Raw genomic sequence first — 14,371 nt, forward strand, 5'->3', positions numbered from 1 at the left:
CTAAGTCTCCTCTAAACATACCTTTACTCGCTACTCCCATTCGTCCTGATCTGTACCAAACAATTATTTGTCTTCTTCTGGCATCGCAACGATTTCACGCTATCAGTGAAAAAAAAAAATACCGTTCGGAAGAATAGTTAATTTCGCCATTGAAATAACGGAACTAAAATGCGGATTCTATGAAAAGACGTTAGAGCGCTAAATATTCGTCGTGAAGCGCGAGAACTGGACACGCTGATCTGGTATTAAGCGCTATAAAAAAACTTGACCGTTATTTTCTCAGTCGACGTGACCCGACTGCGATAATTATTACATTGATCGAAACGTTGCTGAGCTTCCTATTTGTGACACGGCGGACAGCAGCAATTTGAAAGCTCGCTTGGAATTCGTAATATCCCGGCATTTGTGTTAAATGTGGGAAGCAAAAGGAGTTTCCTACGCAGCTTAAAATGGGTCGTAATCAGCATTGCTTATTCGAAACTAATCTCGTCGTTTCTAAGATAAGGAGGCGTCGCGAGGAATACCGTTTAAAAGAGGATAAAGTACAGTACGGTAAAGCTAACCGTGTAGACCATCGTTGCGCGCCCGCGCGTTATTAAACTTTTCTTCAGCCCCGGCGAGACGCATGTGGGGCTTTGCAAAAAGTTTCACATGCGCGGACAACCGTACGCCAACGGATTTGTGTGCTTTGAAATGATGAATTTTTCCATCTGCAATGGGAGAGATGATTTAATTAATACACTCAACGATATAAATCCTCTTACCGCTAATAGCACGCTGTATTAATTTTGTACTAAATTACTGTAGCAGCGAGCGAATTTCCGCTAATCTTCGGCTAACTTCACATGTCTATACGTGTAAATTTCTTCGATGGACTTGCTCGTAAAGCGTGGTGAAAAAAAAAAAAAAAGAATTGCCGAGTTTATCTGGTATTCCACATTGTAAGCAAACACAACAGATACAATTATCGCGCGAGCCAAGTGTCTCGAGTACCTTTCTTACATAACTGGCTGAACCGAACGTATATCACACCAATGAGAATTCGTTCCTGCCGTTACTCGGTATAGCGTACAGTAGCAACACTGCCAACTACGACGACTCCGTCGCTATCAACTATCTCCCAAGGAGAAACTGTTCTATCAAGTAGAAACCCGGACGAAATCCGTAATGAACTCTTTCTTCGCCACTGGAATTACGTCGAGCTCGATGGAACTCTGTGAAATCGGCAGTTGCACGCGATCGAACCATTCCCCAGTGAAATTTATAGTAGAAACAACTTGGCTCTCGTAACAAACACAAAAATATTTATTCCTATTTGCACCATTACGTCCGATTTTCACCAAGAACAGACTCTCTAAGCCTCGGGTCCAACAGATATCGAAAACCAAACTAATTTAAAGAAATTTCTTAACACTGCACAACGATTGATGAAACAGTTTTCGTTGGAATTATACCGAAAACAAGGCAAAATAAAAACAACAAGATTCGTAGAACTATGTAAAGCTTGAATGTTTGAAAACACTGGAGAAGAACTGTTTTTCACAATAATAGCACTGACGAAACCATTAGCGATGGAGCAGCGGGCAAAAGTTGAATTTTTTGTCGTGTCGAACGGGAAGATTTATTTGGATGATGTAAAGGAGGAAAAGGTGAGGGCGCAGGATGCGAGCAGATTTATAATAGGGAAACTAATTTTCTTTGCGCGATATTGGAGAGCGGTTCGATTATTGGAAAAGAAGGACGGGAAAAATTGAAATAGGGAGAGAGAAAGAGATGGAAAGAGAGCGGGAGTTGGATGGTTCGTCCAAGTACGAGGATTAATGAAGTTGAGAAAAGAGAAGGAAATCACGCAAAAAGAGTCTCGCACGCGACTGAGCCGAGGCAGTTGAGCAGGCGGTCGCTGAACGGCAGAACGGTAGAACGGATTTTGACGCTCGGTCTGGCTGGACTGCTTCGCTCGCTGCTGCCTGCTGGTGCTGGCGGTGCTGCTGCTGCTAGTGCTGCTGCGGCGGCAGTGACGGCCGGATTGTAGTGGGGGCAGCCATCTTTGTCTGACCCGCAGCTAGCGCCATCTTTGAAACTACATCCATCCTTCTCCGGTACTACCACCTTTCTCTGCACCGTCTCTCTCGCGTCCCTTGCGACTCTCAGAACTCACCCTCTCCTCCCTTTCTCTTCCTACCTAGTCCATCTCGTTCCCACCAACATCCGAGCCTTCCAGGGGATGAATAAAGGAGTCGGGTCCTCTACCCTGAACCCTGCTTGGCAAAAGGGACGAGAACCACGCCAAGAATCTCCTAACCTCTTTCTCTCTCTCTCTCTTTCTCTCTATCTCAACGAAGACTAGCCAACCTCATGCTTGAAGCTCGGAAATTTTCTCGGACCTACCTTTCAAGAATATTCCCCGTTAAATAGCTCCAATGAATTAATTAAAATTCGCAACTATGAAAAGAATTTTAATTTTTCTTTTGCTAATATAATCTCTTTTTCTAAACCATATTGTAATACTATTTATTAAGTCACAATCCGCTTATCGAGTAATAGATTGCGATGAGACATCCTTATATATAGTCATAGAAATTTTAATGGAAGACTATGAAAAATCGGACAATTGCGCTGCTTCCATTTCGATTGAGCGCAAAAGGGGAGTGTTATAAATTGATAGCGGAATTTTCAATGTTTTTATGAAAAATTACTATTCTAAATGGAAATCTGTATCAGGTTAAATGGGAAGCGACGGAGAGAGAGGCGATTAGCGGAGTGGGTATAACGTATTTCAGCAACTGTCTTTTCCACGAGTGTAATCAGAAATAGTCTATCGAACTGGAAGATAAGCGCTTCAGATGTTTCTGTTATATCGATTGTCGTAAAGTTATATGACAATGACAATACGACACTGGATTTGGTATAATTCCATAGGAAGAGGAGAAATGTGTAAAGTAGGAAACTAGTTAAGTATATAGTATAAAATGAGAGATCCTTCTTGGTTTGTCGTAGCAAAAAAAAGGACCAATATCGAAGGGTGTTTCAGCGTTAGTCCAGAATTAATTCTTTCCTAGCAAAGGGGGATTTTCTCCATTACCATCATGGAACGAGCAGCGACAGAGCAAAGTGCTTCGGCCTTAAAAAGAATGCGTGTACCTACATCAATTCCACCACCTGCAAACTCCTTTTTTTCCTCATTCTCTACTCCCTACGAGGGGTGCCAACTTAAAGAATTCTTTCCCTCATATATTATATATACTACACACACACACACACACACACACATATATATATATATATATACAAAAATTATTATTAAATTTTTCCCATTTTAATTCTCTAACTATTTAATGTGCTACATAGTTTTAAAAATATAGCATAAAAATAAAAAATGTAGAAAATTCGAAAACTATTCTTGTCACCGTGGAATAAATTTAATAAAGGAACGGTAGAATCAATCTTGCCGTCATTAAAATTCTATGAATTGATTTCTACGTATGAAAGCAGCTTTTGTTGATCGTGTTATTCATCAGTAGTTAGTAATTACCTTATTAAGGAAATTTCTTGGAGATAAAGGAAATAAGCGCACGTTCTGTAGGTTTGCCATGGACTAATCTCGAGGTAGAATTTCCTTAGTTGGAAGACTGTCAGTGTTGGTGTACAAGCGTTTAGGTAGTAAATGGCCTCTGGACCAGGAAAAGGCACGTTTCAATAAGGACGCGACTGCGGGTACACGTGTTCGTACAAAGAGCCAGGCTTTCCTAGTACTCGATTTCTCTCTCTCTCTCTCTCTCTCTCTCTCTCTCTCTCTCTCTCTCTCTCTCTTCTACTGCCATCAACTATACAACACAACATGGACAAGGCCTACTGGCTGTTGTCGGGCCTGGTCCACATGGCAACTGCTATGGGAAATAACGTCGTTCAATATGGCTCTCTGCACACACACATTCACACATATATATATCTCTCCCCCCTCCTTACTCTTTCATTCCTTCTCGAGGTTCCTCGCTGCCTGTAGAAGTGCCGGACTAATTATATTCGAGCTGACCTTCGCCAAGCACAGCTGTCTGCTGTTTTTTCTGCAATCTGCGAACAAACACACATTGACTCGTTAGAAATACGAACAAAGCTAATTATTTTTAACCGAACAATAGACCAAACTCGTCATTTAATAAACAATAAAAAAAGTATCTAATTATTTTTGCAAGAAAAAATTAACTTATCGCATACTAAAATATAAAACTACGAGAATAAATATTTAAATGTTAGTCTCAGAGGAACTCAGAGGGGATAACTATGAGGGAAGATTAGAAGAGTTTACGCATAAGCCGAAGAATTTTTCTCTCGCCACATGCATCGTAATCATTGAGAGAGACAAGAGAGTGCTTTTAATCACGGACAAGACGAGCCCGTAACTCTTTGTAGTTCGCTGGGGGAAAAATTCAGGCGTAATAAGAACGGTGTAAAAAGGTACATGAAGTATTCTCGTACAACTTTTTTCCTCATGTAAGTTGTAGAAAATAAATATAGACTCTGAAGAGGCTTTTTGGTTTTAGTATCGGATTACGTAGCAGTAGGAAGAGTACGCGCAGGTATGGTTGGATGTATACTCGTTCATACATATGCAACGGATGAAAATGAAACTTAACGTGCTTGTATTCTGACTATATATATATATATATATATATATATATATGACATAATATCGGAAAGCATTTACGACAAGTTGTAGAAGCTATAGGAGAATGGTTGGCCAACTGGGTGTGGCGAGTTGAGAGTTAAGCGAGGGTCAAGGTTAGCGTGCGAGTACCAATGCTGCAGGGTAGCTCACCCTGTGCGCCAAAACCACCCTTATTTTTCTCTCGCTAATAAAAGCCTCTCTTCAATGAAAAAGCATGCGCTTACCAGTCTCCATCTTCTCGATAAAAGCACTCTATTTTGATGAACCTCATCTAGGACCCGCGTTATTGGATCAACTTATTAAAATAAGTTCGATAGGAGCGCGGTATAGGATTATAAAATGTAGTATTTTATCAAAGCAATAATCATCGGAGGTATTAATTAAGCCACGACTGTGTAGCAGAGAAAATCTATGTATATATATGTGTATGTATAGTCGTGGATCGGTCTTCCACGAGCGAACCCATCACTTTTAATACAATATCGATTTATCAAGTCGAGGGGGATTATTGAATTTAACTGATTTCCGCCGGTGGTAAGCTTGCTCACGCGAAATTCTCCGGAAAAGTCAATCTCAGCTTAGGTTGGTCGAGAGCGTCCAAACATTTCCGGGTCTCCGGCGGTTAAGGATTCGTGGCTAATGGTGTTTCTCAGATTTGGTCCCGCGATACCAGGGACGCCCTGGCGGCTAGAAAGTGGCAAGGCAAGCTACGCACTGATTACAGCAAGAACTGGCGGGACACGACCGATAACCGATTCCCCAGCGTCAATACGACCACCCGATCTATTTCTTAATGAGACCCAGTCCTTCCGAAACCGTTGGATTTATGGCTCGGAGAATACCACTGGGCCCGAAACAATTCGACTGTGCGCAATAAGACCCAGAAATTTTTAGTTTTACCTAATTTTACTTTTTAATCACAGACTTTTAATTATTGCATGTGGTTTGTGTAACGCTAAACGATATTTTTACATCGTTTCCCTCGTTAAGCTTCCACCCTCTCTCTCTCTCTCTCTCTCTCTGTTAATTATTCCTCCAGTCTATACACTTGGTCATCGTGAATAGATAAATAAATAAATAAAAATGGAAGCTTCGGTTACCAAGCAGAACTTGCCTCGTTCGGTATAATGAAACATAAATTTTAATATTCTTTGTTGCAAGCTATATTACCTTATATCTAGCAAATTTCGCTTATCGCGTCTTTATTAAAATACAGCGGAAACTCCCAAGGAACAAGAATTTCATGTGAGAAATATTTGTAGTATGTATATAGAGTAAAACCAAGTTTTACAGTGACTGGTGGAGTTAAAACATTGTTCAGCGATCCTTTTTTAGCTCTGCGAAAGTTATGGACAGAAGTTTGGGCGAGTAATCTTGTGCAGTTGTGCATTATTGATCGTTGCAGTATGAAATATCTACGGTGTTAATGAATTATTAAGGAAAAAGATTCTTTGGCAGGGGTTTTTAATCTCTCAGATTGGCAATGGTGATTACGCGATCGATCAATTTGTTACGTGTAATGAAGCAAAGCGTTATAATTGGTAGATAAAATTTTTGCCACTTAGAGTAGTTGTAGGAGAGAGCTCGTGGGGCTGGAGGAGTTAATAAATAGGGGCCCAGTATTCGTGCACACCACACGTGCACATGTAAGCATATATATATAGCATATTTGTAGGAGAGCACTTTGTGTCATGGGTGCAACGTCTCGCTTTTGCAAAAGTACAGCTTAACGGTTTACCGTGTATATACTACTGTATATATGTATATGTATATACACACACACCGCTCGCGCAAATTGAAATTATCGGCACGACGAGGAGGGTTTACATTACAGGCTCGTTAGCGCGATATCGCCTTTTTGCGGTGTCTTCTCATCTGCTTTTCACATCGAGATCCCTTCTTGCATTACTTATGCATAGACCAAGTTGATAGAATTTCAACGCTTACCTCATTCGTCATATAATTAATAAATGATAAACCTGAAAGCTTAATGCATAAATGATCCTACTCCTTATTCACAGTATTATATAATCATATCTAATTTGCCTCTGCTTACCAATTGTATATTTATTAAAAAATTTAATTATTTACAAATAAAATTGGACATGCATATTCGAAAATTTATTACCTCGTTAAATAGGCTACTTGGTTATTATTATTCAATGACTTACTAATAATTTGCTTTATAAATTAATCTTTCCAGGCTACGTGCAGAATTTCAAGTCAGTTATTTTATCGATCGACTCAACTAAACTGTCAGTGTAATGCACGTACTGTATTTTTATAGCCAAGGTATAATTAAAAAGGAACCAAATTTTGCTCATATTAATTCGAGTGGAGCTACTGGAGTACGAGAATTTTGTTGAACTAATTAAACTCAGAGATTTTATCCAGTGTGGCAATCGTTAAGAATTAATTTGACTGCATTACATGGTATAAGTGAATTCAATGTTTGATCATCGATTAATTAATATTTAACGTGTGTGTGTGTGTGTATGCGTGTGCTGTTTCGATTGACGCGAAAGGCTTAGAATTTAAGAAGGTTTCGCGAAAAAATATCTCTTTCTGCTCCCCCCCCCCCCCCCCCTCTCTCTTCAAGATGCACAAAGTGACATTCGCAAAGTGAATTTTCCCAGAGATGCGAGTATTTTGTTTGACCAAGTTTTTTCCACACGAGAATCTCTACTTTCGGAGCAAATTAATAAAACTCGAGAATGTTTTCCAGCGAAAAGACTCTAGTACCAAAAGACCACTTGCTCTGTACTCTGCAGCAGCGGAACGTGGTAATTAGCTTAATTCACGTGAATCTACAGTAATCTTGAAAATTCGAGGGAAATTACAGCTGTTACTTGGAAAACTTGGCCTCTACGGATTGATAGTCGTCGGGAAGAATTTTTTAGTAGCATGCATACGAATTTGGACGGTTGAATAAACGGGTTCGTTAAAACCTTGGTATTTAAAGCGTCGGATATATAAGGAGGAAAGAATAAAGGAGAATATTTCTCGATGTTTAAATGCAATTTCGGTGGTTAGAAGTGTCGAGAGTCTGGTTGGTAGGTTTTTTCATGGTTGCTTGGGAAGGGGAAAGAAGTGGAAGGGGGAAGGGAAGAGGGGGAAAAGGAAAAAGGGGAGTCTTGGCAATTCTTTGGCGAACCAGGTGCTAAATCTGCAAGTTTGGTGAATTTCAACGTAGCAGGGCTAAGTAGGAAGGTTGGTAGGCAGGTAAACCCGTATCCTCGTCAAGGAAGGAGAGATAAGGAGAGAGAGAGAGAGAGAGAGAGAGAGAGAGAGACGAGTCGGTTTGGATTAGAAGATGGCACGAGGGAGGGGGGGAGTGACTTGCTCTGGAGGGTCAAAGGTGACAGGGGTCCAAGGGCCACACGAAATGCTAATGAGCCAGCTATTGTATTCGAATGCGATATTATGTCGGTCGCCAACGTGAAAAGCTTCGCGCATTCTTATTCTTACTTCAGAGAATCGATCGTGTAACGTTCGCGCTCGTCATCCTTCCTATTATCACTCAATTTCCTTACATCTCATTCCTCCTCCTCCTTCTCCTCGTTTTGCTCTCCTTCATTCTCTCGTGAAACTATTTTTGTCGATACACGGGAAATTTAAATGCTCAGATTTTTAAGGCCCATGGAAAATTATCCTTTTCACTGAAACATTATATTTTCTGCTCTGAGAGTGTACATAGAACAATAAGAAATAATGCATTAATTATTACGTCAATCGATTATCATTCTTTCGAAAATATTTTTTTTTCGACGAAAACAACTCATAGACAATTTAGCATGCTCATTGCTTTTATAATATTAACTCAAGCGACAACGTTTTTAATACTATCCTCGTACACAATTCATTTTCCACTCGCGTTTCTCTCGGGCAAGTAATTTTTCTGCAGCGCGCAATTTTACATTTAAATGTTATTCTATATATTATTTTTTAAACAAAAATCCATTCATTTTCTATAGAATTTTTTTCAGCTCAATAATGAAAATGGAGGTAATTTATGCATCGAGTGTAATGTAAATGTGTACGTAATTATAGCGTGACGTGCTAATTAGCAAGTCCGACTGTAAAATATTTTTCACGGTGTTACTGTTTTTTTACAACGAACCGGAAACTTTGAGCATTCCAAAATTGTTGCATTTTATCCAAGTTTTTTTCTCTATTTAGTGGCACAGTGATAGAAATATTACCGACTTTTATTCTAAGTTGGAAGGAAAGCGAGATTGTTGTTTCAAATATAAATCTTAACACAATGGATAGTTATGAGAGAAAAAACAAAGTTTTCCCTGCTAGTTGTAGTATTTCTACAAAATGATTTTTACATTTTTCACCTCAAAAAAAGCTGACTATACAATTTTTTTGTCAGAAATAGCTTCTATTGTAAAGTAAAATGAAGGAAAAGTTATTATATATAAGCATGAAGTTGACTTTACCAAAAAGCAGTAAATTTAGTTATTGTTGTGCATAAAGAATTTCAAATAAATCGATTAAATTTAGAAAGAAAAATAATTAACAATGTAAATGCAGTAGACCGGATATTGACACACTATTCGAACATCCCGAAGTTTAAAAATAAAAAGTAAAATTTTCAAAGGTGAATGTGGGAGCAATGGGGAAATAAGGGGGACTCTAATATACTCTATTGTCCGATACTCTCACGAGACATTGTTTAAGTAATTGTATTACAGCAGGCGGATTCATTTGTAACATTTGTAGTTCTCTCTCTCTCTCTCTCTCTCATTTTACGCGAGTTCAGTCAGGGGCTCAATAAAAGCGTGATTCTAGTAATTATCTTAAAAGGTAAGTTTCACTGAATGAGCCACCGAGTTTAGTACATATGGCATATACAATCAAACAAGCTGGAACACTGCAAGACTCGTCCAATTGAATCAATTTATTATATAATTCTTCGTCGACGCCCCCCCCCCCCATTTATTTTGCATGCATGCATATATAATACTGAAATATACATTTAAATATTTAGGAAATGGAATTTTTTCTAATATCAAAAATTTACAACGACAGTTATATCACACTTTGAATTAAATATAATAATCATATATACAGTATAAGAGGCGTATAGATACGAAATTGAAAAACTAAGTGTATGAAATAATATTTTTTACTCTTTATACGATTGTCACTAGGGAAGAAAAGAAGACTAAAGCGATTTTGAAAGTGATAAACGTCAGAATGTGATTACGTATGCAAATATCTAGTGGTGACTAAACGAATACTTCAGTTCCACGTTATCTTGACCCTATCTTTGCCGGCTCGCTTGGTAGGTCGGGGTCAAGATGACCGCCTGTTATTGTCGCTGTTCGCTATCGCCCAGAACTATTGTCGATCCTAACAATCGGCCCGATTAGGTCAGACCACTTTCTGTAATTAATGCCATAATCCCGAATCCATTTCCATTCCTAGAATATAGAATATTATACTAAGTGGATGGAGACAAGTCTTTGACTATAAAAGAACTCACTCTATACACATTCAAACTTCATCTCTCTCTCTCTCTCTCTCTCTCTATCTCTCTCCCTCAATTCAATTAAATTTACAAAAATACTGGGAATGAAACGTGTAATTATCATATTAAAAGTAGTCTCACACGACTATAATTACTCTATAGGAAAGACGATATCATTTTCTGGGTCCAATAATGTGAGGGACATATCCGAGGCAATAATACGGCACGTGTTTTTTATTATCGCAGCGAGCATTACGAAACCACGAATTAGTATGTGATTAGATAATAGTGGCTTCAAGTACGCTTCTTTATGCTAGCTAAAATTATATATATTGCACGATGTACATTTTTCAGTTTTTTTTTTCAATCGAAAAAATTTACCATTGCGAAGTACGAGTAACAGAATTTGAATTAATCTGATAATACAATGAAGAATTGTAAGTAAAGGGGAAGAATTGATTTATTTTTTGCAGGAAAAATTTAAATAGGCGAATCGTAGTATTAGAATTATAATAAAAGTAAAATAGGAGTTTAGGAATACTATAGTTTTTAAAGTTTTGAGACAAACCCTGCAATGTTCTCGCTTTAACTAAGTTATTCAATGAAAAGGAGCAGATTGAACAAAGTATTTTTTGTACCGCACATTAAAATAAAAAAATCGTAATATTTCGAGTCACATATAATAAAAATAAATATAAATACGTAGGAAAACATAGGAGGTTTTGGAAAAGTAGTTTAATCGATGTCGTGTTGGGACAAAGGCAGCTAGTGTATAGTTCTCGTTTTAAAGATTGGTGAGAAGCAAGCAGCGACGGCGCGGCGTGCCGGTATAATAAAGCTTTTTGCTTTCCTGGCTGATCCACGGCAGGGCTGTCGGCGTTAAGTAAACTCTGCTCGAACGCTAGCGTTAATGGATTCAGGAACACTTCTGGGGACCCCGCGTTCGAGTGTGCAAAGCGTGAGCGAAAGTAAACCGAGCCATTCTGTCAGTACTTCCGGCGAAACGCTGGTTAACCTTAAACGATCGGATATACTTTGGCTAATCAGATTATTTGACAACCAAGTTTTTTCTACTATTTCCGAGAGAAAACTTTGCTGGATCTTCCATGTGCCTCGGTTTGTTGATTCGGTCGAGGGAATTCAGGCCACGTAGTCCTGGAAATCCCGCGCTTTGATTTTTTAATCGGAGCGTCGCGTGGACTCAAACCGATTTCGAGTATTTCTCCATGCACGGAGTAAAATCGAACGAAAGTTGAAAACGATACGCGGGGAAGGATCGAAATTTAAACGTCGCGTTGGTCCATCGATATAAGTCCCGATTTAGCGTCGATTTTCAACGAGACGCAGTTGCTTGCGCGAGAACTCTTAAAAGCGGGGGAAAAAAGATGGATGAAAGGGACGTTGACTTTGAGAGTTTTACAAAGGAACGGAATCGATGAGAGATCGATAAAGGATGGATTATATCCGAAATGTTGGTTTATCAGGGGAAACGTTCAATTTAGTTAGCACGTGTCTGAAATAGAGACAGGCGTTTCCAATGTCGGGGGTGTGGTACCTTCTTAATTCCTCCAATTGATTGTGTTTATACCGATTTTACGAGGGTCGTGGCCGATTCGCGTGGTTCTCTACGTACTATCAACCTCGTGGCCGGTTCCGATAAACTCCAAGAATTTCGGTGTTTAAGAGAGAAAACGGATGGAAATAGAATTTCCATTGTGTATATTGGCACGGGAGGAAAAATAAAGGATGCGTGAAATTAATTGTGCAATTGAAGGGGTTCCATATGCATCGTTAATTAGTGCAACTTGAAGCAATTAGCTGATCGAGCGCCGTCCACGAATCGAGTTGATGATTCAGATCCACGTATCGTATACCCTTAAAATTACCGAAGGGTTAATATTCTTCTTTGTAGAACAATTCAATGATGGAATTTGACGGAGGAACAATCATCGAGGAGTTTGTTCGGGTTTATCATCGACGAATAGAGGGGAAAATATTCAGAAAAATATCCCACGCACTTTATCATGTATATAGATACAGAGATTTGAGTTTGCATATGCTCGCCCGAGCGAGGAGTGGTATCTGGTGTATTCGGGAGAATAACGGTGGTGGGGTAGTGACGGGGGCAGCAGCAGATAAAAGAAATTTGTAGTGGAAAGGTCGAGCAAGATAGGAATAAGGAAGGTGAGGGGTAAGGGGCTGGATGGAAAGAGATCGAAGCCAGAGCAAGCACAGCAATTGACCGACCACGTGGCAGCCCCAGTGATAAGGTCAATGTTTTTAGGACGGACCGGTCGCTGGGGTGCTCGTAGATTCGACGACGAAAGGAACGAAGAAAACACCCTTGGAGTTTGACGAAAGAAAAAGAGAGAAATTTTCGTGGCTGGGGGATCGAGGAGAAGAAAAGAAAAGCAAAAAGAGGAGCGGTAAGGCGCGAAGGATGGCAAACTTTGGAGGATTCGGAAGAGAGATGCTTCGGTGAGAAATGCAAAAATGTGGAATTTGCCGTGGGAGAGGAACGTTCGAAAATTCATAGAGTCGAGGAAAGTGGTCGCAGGAGACAAAAAGATCGGGGGTGGGACGAGGAAATGAGAGGAATCTGGTGGAAAAGAAAACTACCTCTAAATGGTATATTAAAGATAAATTTATATAGGGATGATGGTGGAAGGACTTTGATCGATGGCTTTTAAATGTGTTAAATAAATAATGATATAGTGCGGAGGGTGAAAGAGGGGCAGAAAAATCTGTAAAAAGATTTGAATAGAATTATGAGAAAAAATGATATAGAGAATCAGAGATAAAATGATCAAAGAAGGCGGAGGATGAGTGGTGGAGACGAGTGAATGAGGAAAAATGAGGAAGCGAGAAAGAAGTTTGAGGTATAGGTGGGAGAGAGGGTCGTAGAGAGATAGGAGGGACGAGGGGGAGAGAGAGAGAGAGAGAGAGAGAGAGAGAGAGAGAGAGAGAGAGAGAGAAAAGAGCGAAGAAAGGGAGAGAATGAGAGGGGAGAAGAAAATGGTTGCCATGGCAACGTTCAAGAGCAAAACGAATATGGGGTTCTCTGGCCTGGCCAAGTAAACCGACGGAGAAAGAGATTCAAGGACGCAGAGGTGTACGGCCGAAGGAAGCTGATAGGGAGAAAGTTCTTGCGAGGGAAAGATACACCAGGAGGGACTGAGAAATATATCTCTTACCTCTTTTCCACTGTCTCTTTCATTACTAGGGTGGCTTTCGAGGTTCGAGCTTGGAGTGATGTTAATTGCACTGCCACTGCTGGCAAGCAATATGTAGTCGGGGAATAATGTGTGAAAAAAGAAAAGAGTCAGAGGGGGGATTAGAATACGAGATAGAAAAGACAGCAAATACCGAGTGAATATAGCGGATAATTCTAAGAGAAGTGGGCTAAAGTTCGCTGTATACACTGACATCCATGAGGGACCTCTAATTTTATCAAAGATGCTAATTGGGTGAAATTGCAGGAGCTAATTTAAATCTCAAAGAATATATATAGACTCGTGGTGTAATGAAAATAATTTAGTCAACGCAACGTTTGGTTGAATGCACCGATGAATGATGAAAATTGTACCTGTTAATCTACGCGTGATTATATTGGGATAAAATATATATATATTCTCGATAATGAAATGCAAACAGAAAAATCTGGCAAATCCATTTGAATAACTCGATAAAATGTATTTTTTATTAAACTTTCGAGTTACGAGGAATTAATGGAATTTTGTTGGAAGATTATTTGAATAAGCATTTCATTTGACCTTAAACGTGTATGGGGTCAGTGGAATCACACGAAGCCCGATACAGGACGAGACAATTGCGCCCAATCTTTTCATTTATTCCTAAATGAATGACCGTTCCAATGCCAGTATAAAAACTCAGCCACGCGTTTGTTGGACAGGGAAGAACAGCTGCCCGCACGCTAGATCCGGATTAAACTTTGAAAGAACTTTAACCTTAAGTGGATCACGTATTTCAACCAGTTAAACATGACAATGCATAAATAGCATGGAAATTAAAACGTGGCAATAAGAATGCTAATTGCTTTCTTTATTTTACCTCCTTTCTTCTTCTTAATCGATGGTGGTAATTAAGAGAAATGGCGAATTTTATCGCGAGCGAAACATATTCTGGTAAATCAGGATTTCATTGTAAGGCGGGGTGGGGGTAATTGTACTTGGCGTGGATAAAACAAATTTGCCGTGGATAGAAAT

The 14,371-nt window shown here is 39.4% G+C and overlaps 1 long non-coding RNA gene across 2 annotated transcripts in view; it reads right to left on the reverse strand.

Annotated features, from left to right (window-relative positions):
• Positions 1-14,371, reverse strand: part of LOC136780416 (uncharacterized) — a 32,642-nt gene that overhangs the window by 3,959 nt on the left and 14,312 nt on the right. Inside the window, exons 2-3 of one of the 2 annotated variants that reach the window (XR_010823757.1) lie at positions 3,967-4,071; positions 3,533-3,887 (exon numbers count right to left, since the gene is read on the reverse strand). This is a non-coding gene — a long non-coding RNA (uncharacterized lncRNA). Of the gene's footprint in view, positions 1-3,323; positions 3,888-3,966; positions 4,072-14,371 lie in introns of those variants that run through there. The other variant, XR_010823756.1, reaches the window with a different exon arrangement.

The sequence above is a fragment of the Prorops nasuta genome, unplaced genomic scaffold (genome assembly GCF_024137725.1).
Source record: "Prorops nasuta isolate Cenicafe-Biocafe unplaced genomic scaffold, Cenicafe_Pnas_1.2 PNAS00019, whole genome shotgun sequence".
Taxonomy (NCBI): Eukaryota; Metazoa; Arthropoda; class Insecta; order Hymenoptera; family Bethylidae; genus Prorops; species Prorops nasuta.